This window comes from Penaeus chinensis, chromosome 7, assembly GCF_019202785.1.
Source record: "Penaeus chinensis breed Huanghai No. 1 chromosome 7, ASM1920278v2, whole genome shotgun sequence".
Classification (NCBI taxonomy): domain Eukaryota; kingdom Metazoa; phylum Arthropoda; class Malacostraca; order Decapoda; family Penaeidae; genus Penaeus; species Penaeus chinensis.
In genome coordinates, this window is record NC_061825.1 from 1,888,177 (window position 1) to 1,898,176 (window position 10,000).

At 48.6% G+C, this 10,000-nt stretch overlaps 1 protein-coding gene across 3 annotated transcripts in view; it reads left to right on the forward strand.

The window, feature by feature from the left end:
• The window catches only part of LOC125027517 (TSC22 domain family protein 2-like), a 326,287-nt gene that overhangs the window by 143,159 nt on the left and 173,128 nt on the right, over positions 1 to 10,000 (forward strand). The window lies entirely within an intron of this gene.

Below are 10,000 nucleotides of genomic sequence, written 5' to 3' on the forward strand. Positions count from 1 at the left end.
TTGCAGAAGGGGAGCAGTGGTTGAAGGGGGGGGGGGGGTAATGGTAGTGACTCAGAGATACCAGGCGGTATTATATGCCAATAGGGAGGGGAGGAAGGGCGTGTAGTGAGGGGGAGGCGAGAAGGGGGTTGGGGGCATTCAAAGTGTTTGTTGCTAAGGGTAAACTGTCTGGCCTCTACGTGACCCGAGGGCGTTGCGTCCTGCATATATGGGGCGAAACAAAGGAGGTTATTGAATTCTATGGCGCTTGTTTACAGTTTGTTTTTCTCGGAGCCATGTAGGTCACCGCAGAGTTGTGATTCTCAGCACTTATGCCCCTCGGTTTAGTTAGGCCCTCTCTTGCTCCGAACAAGAATTAAGTGCATATTAAAGATAACAGGCAGAAAAAAATATTTTGAAATTAAGTTTTTGCACAAAATGGTTTTATTGTTGCAAAAATGACCCAGAAAATTGTGTTTTCTTATGCTAAATTAAAAAAAGAGAAGTATTGCAAATGTTGCAATAGGTGAGCAAAGTTACCGGTGATATTATCAGTGGTAACTTTGCTGGTTCATTGCGTTATTTACTGGAAGTTGTTGATTAGGAGGCCCGTATGGCGTCACCGGGTGTGGCTAGGTATAGTATTAAAGGGTTTATGTTTAAGCATTCTTTGCGGGCTTGTTGAGAAATTTTACCCCACGCCCTTCCTGAGAGCCACCTCCTTCGAGAAGATCATGAGTTACGCATTATAATATTTCGCGTATCTACTTTGGGATTTGATTAAGAGTTCGTCGAACCGTATTCCTGTTGACAAATGTAGAAAAGGCATGAATGGGAAAGAATATCTCTTGTAGTGTGAAGATATTCATTCTCGTCCACACCTTTTCTACATTTCGTGTTCGTGTTCATTCGGAGTAAGAGTCAGCGGAGGTGTAGATTGAGCGTCAGGTTTTTAGACATTTCCTTTGGCGATGGCTCATTCCCTCGCATTCGCCTGACTCAACATACTGAAAGGAGGGGCTGGCGTCCGTAGAGTTTTATGCGTCATTGAGAGTCGGTCGAAGGCTTTGTTTGTTTAGATATTGATCTTTCTTCTTTGTGGTAAGCGAATATTGATCAGATAAGGGAATACAGATGGTTGTACGTTCATTTCATTAAAGCTTATCATCTTTATATTCCTAATTCCGCTTTAACTCTTATTCTACCGTCTTTATTTCAATTTCCTCTTCCACCCATTTTTGTTGTTTCACATGGCTGAACGTTCAGATCCCGACATTATTTATTTAATATATAGTATATCTCTTTGATCTGGGTTATATATATTTGCTTCCCGGCATCTGTAAAAATATAAGGATGACATTGTACCGTCGTGATTGATCGGAGGATTTAGATTAAAAGGGGGGATATGCCAAAAACAAACATTTATTTACATTTACTGAAATTCCCGCTCAGGTGTGCGCCCTGGGTGTGCCCTGGCGACCCAAATTCTCCACATTACTTGGTCACTCACCCCAGAAACCGCAGCTAAATAAATGTCGTGTTTTGGAACACGGCGCTGGAGTTGCTTGTAATTCACACTTTCTTTTTTCTTTTTCTTTTTTTCTCTTTTTTTTAAACTTTTGTTTCGTGTTATGTAAGGAAATTGTCATGAAAGATGGAATAGTCGTTTTCCTTTTTATTCAAGGATGTGGTTACTCTGGTGGGAGAGATTTTGTTCTATGTTGGGCGCCGTTGTAACTATTATGCTGCTTCAAGTGACAGCTCTTATCGCTGTGGAGGAGGGGCGTAGGGGAGAGGGCGACCACGATACGTGTTTATATAATCGGGGGCGTAGGACTCTCTCACCTTCGTTGCCCTATAGATGCCCCGTGCTGTTGTTCGCTCGCTCACTCGCACGCACGCACGCACGCACAACATACCTTCACATATGCATACGAACGCAAATACACACATATGTAAATGCACACAGATACGCAAAAGTTCAGGCGCATATATACATATAAACCTGCTCACACACAGACACATTCACAGACACACGCCCACATATACAAGCGTACAAGATTACATAGACACACGAACACACACACAACCGAACACATATACTTACGAACACACACAAAAAACATATACTCACGAACACATAGACACACGATCTCACACACGAACACTTACACACACTAAAACATATATACACCCAGGCAAACACACGAACACACACAAACACACGAACACACACACTACACACGAACAAACACACACACACGGACAAACACACACACACGCACATGCACGCACGCACACGCACATGCACATACGCACATGCACACACGCACATGCACACACGCACATGCACGCACGCACATGCACACACGCACATGCACGCACGCACACGCGCGCGCGCACACACACACACGCACACACACACACACACACACACACACGCGCGCGCGCACGCACACGCAAACGCACACACACACACACACACACACACACACACACACACACACACACATACATACATACATACATACATACATACATACATACATACATACATACACACACACACACACACACACACACACACACACACACACACACACACACACACACACACACACACACACACACACGCATACACACACACACACAACTGTATCCCCATAGGACCACCCACACAGGCAAGCGCACCAACATGTGAACCTACACACACGTGCACTCGGATGCCTCTCGAGATCACGTGAGCTCGAACGGGAGAGGGAGGGGGGAAGGGTACTGAGGGGGGGGGGCAGCCGATTTGGGGAGATGGGTTGTGGGGGAGGGGGGAGGGGGATCAGGTATTTAGGGAGAGGGGATGTGGGGAAGGGGGATGAGGGAGATGATATATTTGAGAAGTCAGATAGAGGGTGGATAGCTGTGAAGAAGACGGGGTGGAAAAAGAGAGGGCTTGAGATAAAGCAAGGGGAGGTAATAGAAATGAATGGGGAGGGATGAAGGGGGGAGAGAGAGAGGGAATGGGTGGGGGGGTCGATGGAGAGAAAGAGTGAGGCAGGGGGAGGTGGATATATGGTGGGGAGAGGGTGAGGGAGATAGGGTAAGGGTGATAGAGGGATAATGGGTAAGGAATATGTAGGGAGAGGGTGAGGGTAATGGGTGGAGAGAGAAAGGGATACGAATGGAGAACAAAAAGGTAAGGGAGAGAGAGAGAGAGGGGAAGGGAGGAGTAAGGGAGGGAAGGAAGGAGAGAGAGAGAGAGGGGGGGAGGGGAAGGGAGGGAGAGAGAGAGGGGGGGGAGGAAGGGGAGAGAGAGAGAGGGGGGAGGGAGGGAGAGAGAGAGAGAGGGGGGAGGAAGGGAGAAAGAGAGGGGGGGGGAGGAAGGGAGAAAGAGAGGGGGGGGAGGAAGGGAGAAAGAGAGGGGGGGAGAGGGAGAGAGAGAGTGGGGAGGAAGGGAGAGAGAGAGAGGGACAGGGAGAGAGAGAGAGAGGGAGGGAGAGGAAAGAAATATAGCAGGGGAGAGGTACCCTGATCATATGTGTTCGTCTTCACCGTTCCTCTGTTAGTATCTCTTCCTATTGTTTTCATTTCCTACCCCCCCCCCCCCCCACACACACACACTAGCATCAAGCAAGACGAACTCCAGTGGTGGCGAGGCAGGAGCACGAGCAGCATTCAGTCCTTTAGCTCAGGCTGTCGGGCTCACTACATTCATTGCGCCAGGTGCAGCCTCTCGCCCCCCCTCCTCCTTCTCCTTCTCCCTCTCCTTCTCTCCTTCCTCCACCCCCCCCTCCTCCTCCTCCTCCTTCTCCTCTCCTTACTCCATCCCCCCCTCCTCCTTCTCCTCTCCTTCTCCCCCTCCCCAAATTCCGACTCTAATCCCCCTCCCCCGTCCCCTTCCCATCTCAACGCACCCCCTCCCCGGCAAGAGCTTGATGAGAACCAGTTTTTGTGTCGTCGAATAATGGCAAGACACACTCTGGTGGTGGTGGTGGACGCGTTGGCGGCTGTGCCTGTACCGGTGCTTATCTCTCTCTCTCTCTCTCTCTCTCTCTCTCTCTCTCTCTCTCTCTCTCTCTCTCTCTCTCTCTCTCTCTCTCTCTCTCTCTCTCTCCCTCTCCCTCTCCCTCTCCCTCCCTCTCCCTCCTCCCTCTCCCCCCTCTCTCCCCCTCTCCTCTCCCCTCTCCTCTCTCTCTCTCTCTCTCTCTCTCTCCTCCTCTCTCTCTCTCTCTCTCTCTCTCTCTCTCTCTCTCCTCTCTCTCTCTCTCTCTCTCTCTCTCTCTCTCTCTCTCTCTCTCTCTCTCTCTCTCTCTCTCTCTCTCTCTCTCTCTCTCTCTCTCTCTCTCCTCTCTCTCCTCTCTCTTCTCTCTCTTTCTCTCTCTCTCTCTCTCTCTCTCTCTCTCTCTCTCTCTCTCTCTCTCTCTCTCTCTCTCTCTCTCTCTCTCTCTCTCTCTCTCTCTCTCTCTCTTTTTCTCATTCTCTCTCCCTCTCTCTTACTCTATTTATCTCTCAATTTTTATTTCCCTCTCTTTCTCTCATTCCCTCTCTTGTGTATCTGTTTGTGGACAGCCTATACTAGACTCCGCTATGGAAACTCGATTCAGGCACGGGGCCGCTTTGAGCAACGACCCGCGCTGTTTTTTTGCGGCTGTTACGAAATGCTAAATGGGGCTCTCAGGGGTCAGGCAGGCATGGCGAAGGAGCGGAATTTGCGGGCCGGGGAGTAAGAAATCACGCCTCTGCGGTGATTTCCTTCGTCTGTATTTACGCCCGTCTCTGAGACGAGCGGGTAAAGAAAAAAAAATAAAGAAAATTTGGGACAATCTCTCTTCTGTAATATGTGGGGCAGGGGTTGGGGGTAGAGGGGGGAAAGGGGAGGGGGAGGGGGTATGGGGCCTCGTGTGGATTACATCTGAAGCGTAATCATCATGTGCGTGATTTACCTCAGCGCCCCCCCCCCCCCTCCCTCGTCGGTGCTGGGGTTGCCATCCTCTTTAGGTTTGTGTTGCATGATGCCTAGGCCTGCATGTTTGCTTGTGTTATCCTGCTTTCCATCGTTATTCGTCCTTCCTTACCTTTCCTCCGTATCGAAGTTCATATACAAACCTTTCTATTTATTATTATTTTTTTTTTTTTATGTTGGCCTTTTTATGCTTCTCACTTCTCTTTCTTTGATTTTTTTATTATTTTGCAATTTCACTTTTCTCACATTTTTGGGGTTATATTATTTCTTCATTTGCTGCTTCTTCGTCATATCCTCCCAGACAATTATTTTTCTTTGTGCTCGATTTTTTTTTTTCTGTTTATTGAGGAATTTATCCGCTTTGCAAAACATGCACGTACACACACACTCTCTCTCTCACACACACACACACACACACACACACACACACACACACACACACACACACACACACACACACACACACACACATATACACACACACACATACACACACAATCCATCATTACATGCCTCTGATCCCGCCGCTATCGTTCGTCCATCGCGAATTTCTGGCAACTTTCGCGGCGCTGCCATGACAGGTCCCGCTTACGACGGTCAAGGAAAACTTCCCTGGAAAGTTGGCAATTATGAGCCTCACACCATTGAGCGGGGGGGGGGGGGGGGGGGGAGGAGACAGAAAAAAATGTGGCATGTGATAAGATGTGGATGTGGGTTTTGTCTCGGGCATCCTACAAGTCGGTCCATTTGTTTTGCTTTTATATAAAGAGGAGAGAGCGAAATAGACCTGTCAGCAACAGCGTGTACGGGAGGCGTACTTTGTTGTGAGCGCGGGTTATGCAACGTCTATTGATCTCGTGGTGGAGTAGCAGGGTGGGAGGGAGGGAGGAGGGTGGCGGAGGGGTATCTCTCTCTCTCTCTCTCTCTCTCTCTCTCTCTCTCTCTCTCTCTCTCTCTCCTCTCTCTCTCTCTCTCTCTCTCTCTCTCTCTCTCTCTCCTCTCTCTCTCCTCTCTCTCTCCTCTCTCTCTCTCTCTGTTTCTCTGTTTCTCTGTTTCTCTGTTTCTCTGTTTCTCTGTTTCTCTGTATCTCTCTCTCTCTATCTCTCTCCCTCCCCCTCCCCCCTCCCCCTCCCTCCCTCCCTCCCTCCCTCCCTCCCTCCCTCCCTCCCTCCCTCTCCCTCTCCCCCCTCTCTCATATCCCCCCCTCCCTCTCTCTTTCTCTTCTCTCCTCTCTCATATCCCCCCCCTCTCTCTCTCTCTCTCTCTCTCTCTCTCTCTCTCTCTCTCTCTCTCTCTCTCTCTCTCTCTCTCTCTCTCTCTCTCTCTCTCTCATTCTCTCACTCTCATTCTCTCACTCTCATTCTCTCACTCTCTCTCTCTCTCTCTCTCTCTCTCTCTCTCTCTCTCTCTCTCTCTCTCGCTCTCGCTCTCTCGCTCTCTCTCTCTCTCTCTCTCTCTCTCTCTCTCTCTCTCTCTCTCTCTCTCTCTCTCTCTCTCTCTCTCTCTCTCTCTCCTCTCTCTCTCTCTCTCTCTCTCTCTCTCTCTCTCTCTCTCTCTCTCTCTCTCTCTCTCTCTCTCTCTCTCTCTCTCTCTCTCTCTCGCTCTCTCTCTCTCGCTCTCTCTCTCTCGCTCTCTCTCTCTGTCTGTCTGTCTATCTGTCTATCTATCTATCTATCTATCTATCTATCTATCTATCTATCTATCTATCTATCTACTTATCTGTTTGTGTGCGTGTGCACGCGCGTCTCGGATATTGAGGAAAAGCGAGAGGGAGAGGGGGTTCGGTGGTCTGGGGGTAGGGGGTTGGAGGATGGGGAGGGAACCGGGTTTTGAAGCTGGCTTTGAAGCGAGGGGGTGGCGTGGGGGCAGGATACGCGGGGGAGTGGGAGGGAAGAAGTTCCTCGTAGTGGAGGGAATATTAGACTTGTATGAGTGAACGGCCATAGATCATTCTTGGGGAATATGCTATATGGGGATCGCGAAGATGACGTTGAGTACCGGCAAGGGCTTGCAAGGCAGAGCTGCGGAGGAACGGCGTAGGCGAAGCGAGCGCGAAGAGGGGCGGAGCGGGAGCGCGGCGATGTTGTGAAGATCCAGGAAAACTTGGCGGGAATCGTGCGGGCGCAGGCGAGGGCGGCGTCCAAGGATCCTCCTCCCACATCACCTGGTCGACTGCTGCAAGGATGTTTGCGGGAAGTGCGTGATGCGTTGAATTCCTTTGGGGAACTCACGATGTTGGCGGCCGTGGGGCCCTTTTTTTACACCGCTGGCGTCGATCCGCGTGGCGTCGGCCTCCCGTCGGTGGGAACTTTCCGAAGATAGCGATACAAGCGCGGCTTCTTCGTCGGAGTTTGAGTGGCAGCGGCAATCAGGGGGCTTGTTGTAGGATTTTTTTTTTCTGTTAATTTCGAAGTCAAGCAGCATTAAGTAACTGCAGGTTTCTCTTACCAAGGACGTGCGTGTAAATTTGGTGTTGCTGCGCCAGGTTTATTCAATGTGTTCTTGGTGAGGATGATGATGTTCCTGTCTCTTTGGATATTTACCGCGTCTTCCTTATGTAAATGGCGTCGCATTTGGCTCATATATTAAGATCTTCTCCTCCTCCTGTTGACTATCGGGACGGGACATCACGGGCGTCGATTATGCAAGGTCTCTTCTTCGGCTCGAATCTTACAACAACAGAGTAAGAGTTGATGGAGAGGTGACCGTGAACGCACGTTTAACTTTGTGTAATATGACCAGAGTACGCCCGCACATTCTTAACCAAGGGGCGGTCACCGAAAAAAAACAAAAAACGGGATATAAGCGATTAAGAATCTTCAAAAGAAGATACGGTCCACAGATACCACAAGCATCTTACGCAATCTGTAAACGTCGGGTTGACTTACGGCGGTATGCATTCCCTTCTTCTGACCTCGCTGGTCTTTATGTGCCCCTTGTTATATCCGCGGGGTCCAGGCTTGGGTACAATCTGTGCGATATTTACGTGGCTAACGAAGGTCGCTATCCTCGCTATCATCTTCCACACGATAGATATCTTTCCCCGAATGTCTTTCCGGAGTGTTGTGTTATCCAGGGAGAGTCGCATACAGATTAACTGATTAGGTTAAGAGATAAATAACAATTTGGTTGATTGGGGAAAATGATAAATAAGTTCTTGTTATAATGCAGAAGATTGCTTATTTTGTTGCTTAGAAATTGCAGGGTATATGCGTGTGACCGGAAGTGTATGGAAGATTACTTATGATAGCGGGAGCACTCTATAGCCCAGTAATTTGGAAACTGGGCCACACAGTTTTCCCTAGAAATTTGTATTCTGCGGCATAAGTAAAGAAATCCACACTTTTATTTTGTTTCTTCGATTACTAATTTTAAGTGAATAAAGGAATATATCACAAGGGTATATATTAATCCAAGCCCAAGATGGATCTCTAAGTGCACCGTCGACCAGTAAAGTTAGATAACTACTGTTTTGGCCATAATCCGCAAGTCATATTACCAATTAAACAATTCGATTCGCCGATCTGCAGAACTTGATTAAGTGAAGTTGTTCTTTATTCTCTTGATTAACTAAAGGAAATAATTATAAAAGCATTCCATACGGTTAACGATGAGAGAATTTACGAAAAGACGCGTTCTTGGGTAAGTTTTCCTTACAGGTGGTGATGAGACGGTTCTCAGTTTTAGGAAACTTGTTTGCGAAGTTGACTTACGAAAAAAAGTGAATTAGATTAAACTCGGCAGGAAAGGACATCGTTGGGTCCACGGGTATTGAAGAGGAGTTCAGGCTTTTGAATCACTTGTTGTGGCGTTACGTGACACCATGAGGTTGCTGTTTGAAGTCACACACAAAAAACAAAAACAAAACACAGAAGCAGTCGTCAGGAGAGCAGAGTTATAGGGACGACTCGGAGTTGCCAGAGGGACGAGCGTCGCCGGATCGCGAACAAGTGTGCGTCTCGCTGCGTCGTGGCCCCACAGCTGTTTCGGATCGCGTTTCGTCATGCAAGCCACGGGGACTTTGACGCGACCTTTGCACGCCCGAGGAGAAAGGGGAGGAAGATGCTACGAATCAACACTGACGTTGACTTCATGTCATGCACTGGACAGGGTGGGGGGGAGGGGGAGGGGATGCGAGCGCAGGTACGCTGACCCAGTTCCCAAGCGGCGGGAAAGTTTGCTTGCCGTCGTGCATATTACGGGGTGGGGTCATGCATGGAAAGGTGAGGGGAGGAGGGGGGAGGCTAGGGTCTTTGGGTTCAAGGTGTGTGTTGTCTAAGAGCCATAACGTTGTTATTATTAGTAAAATTCATCATTATTATTATCAACCCCTCCGTCATCACATTAACGCATTCTTCACCACATGCCAGGTAAACCGAAACAAAAAAGTTTTCTATCGAGACTGAATACATGACTGAATACTTGACTTTAAAGGCAAGTCTGAGATGGAGGTTTGACGTGCCCGGGTGCCAATGACGCGTTCGACGACGTGTCCTCGGCATGTTTACCATTAGGCCCCCGCAGAACAAGAGTGTAACGAGAGCACTGGATAAACAAGGGGTCCTGAATATAAACTGCTAAATTTCCTTTCCTTTATTTGTTATCATCCCAAATAAAGCTTGCAATGAGGCTTTGCAACAGCAAGAAGCGCCAAGTGACCACATTGCTTGTCGATTCGTTGACGGTTGTCCGTTGCACTTGCGTGTTTTGAAAAATGTTTGCTACAGATCATCCTTGTCTCCATCATGCAGAAAATCGACGATTGGAAACCAATCAGAGCACGACCCCTAAATCCCCATTTGCTCGCCCTTTCTTTTAGTTGTCTCTGATTAGCTTGAATGCCTGCTGTTTCACGCGTGCTGCCGGGAACCTGCCCAGCTGTGTGCCATTCATTGCTGAGCAGTCGATATCCAATCAGTTAGAGACTGGATTGTCATCAAGGCCCTGTTGCACCTTATCTGTGACTAGGTTTTGGATTTCAAGCAAAGAAGATGCGATTCATATGGCAACTAATCTTTTGAAACCCAAGAGAGATGCTTTCTGATCCACCCCCCGTTCTCCCAC